Below are 1,196 nucleotides of genomic sequence, written 5' to 3'. Positions count from 1 at the left end.
TGGGAGGGGCGGGACTTCACTGGGACTTCCTTAAGTCACCTTGTTGTACAGGCGGAGTTTTCCAAGCCCCGCCCATCTTAACCAGCAGTAAAAGAGCATTACTCTGTTTGTTCCTATTGTCTAATAATAAATACTGTCAAGCCTATGTACATTATTCATGCAACTATTTTTTTTTTTACTCAAAGTTACTTTTATTTAACCTGCAAAATTTGTCTTGATTGGAATCAACAGAGGCATCTCCAAAGATTGGATAAGATAAAACCACGCTAAAGTCATCATTTTGGGAAAATATGCTCAGGTTGTTTACCACTTTTCAAAGATCTTCTATATGAGAGGAGTGCACTGTTTTTGTTGCTTGCTTGTTTGTTTTGTGTTGCTTTTAAGGACCCACACAAAGAATCTCTATATGCCAAAAGCGCACTGCTGTTTTTAAGGACCTACTATGAACACGCTTGTCAAAGATTCTCTATAAAACAGGACTATGCTGTTGTTTTTAAGGACCAACAGCAAAAAATATTGTTAAAGATCCTCTATATCAGTGGTTCTCAAATGGGGGTACGCATACCCCAGGGGGTACTTGAAGGTATGCCAAGGGGTACGTGAGATTTTTTTTTAATATTCTAAAAAGAGCAACAATTCCAAAATCCTTTATAGATTATGTTTATTGAATAATACTTCAACCAAATATGAATGTAAGTTTATAAACTGTTAAAAGAAATGCAACAATGCAATATTCAGTGTTGACAGATAGATTTTTTGTGGACATGTTCCATAAATATTGACGTTAAAGATTTCCTTTTTTGTGAAGAAATCTTTAGGATGAAGTTGATGAATCCAGATGGATCTCTATTACAATCCCCAAAGAGGGCACTTTAACTTAATGGTTACTTCTATGTGTAGAAATCTTTTTTTATAATTGAATTACTTGTTTATTTTTTAACAAGTTTTTAGTTACCGTATTTCCTTGAATTGCCGCCGTCGCGCTAATTAATTTAAAACCTCTTCTCACTCCGGCACTTACCAAAGGCATGCGGTAAAAGTAAGCATGCGCTAAATATTTTAAAACCTCTTCTCACTCCGGCACTTAATTTGATTTTGATGTAAGCTTAGACCTTAAATCCTACTGAATAGCTCTTAATCTTCTTCCCTTTATGGGATTTCAAATTACCGGTATTGAAATTAGCCTCTTCCATTTT

The sequence above is a fragment of the Nerophis ophidion genome, linkage group LG16, assembly GCF_033978795.1.
Source record: "Nerophis ophidion isolate RoL-2023_Sa linkage group LG16, RoL_Noph_v1.0, whole genome shotgun sequence".
Taxonomy (NCBI): domain Eukaryota; kingdom Metazoa; phylum Chordata; class Actinopteri; order Syngnathiformes; family Syngnathidae; genus Nerophis; species Nerophis ophidion.
Note: the sequence above shows the minus strand (reverse complement) of the source record.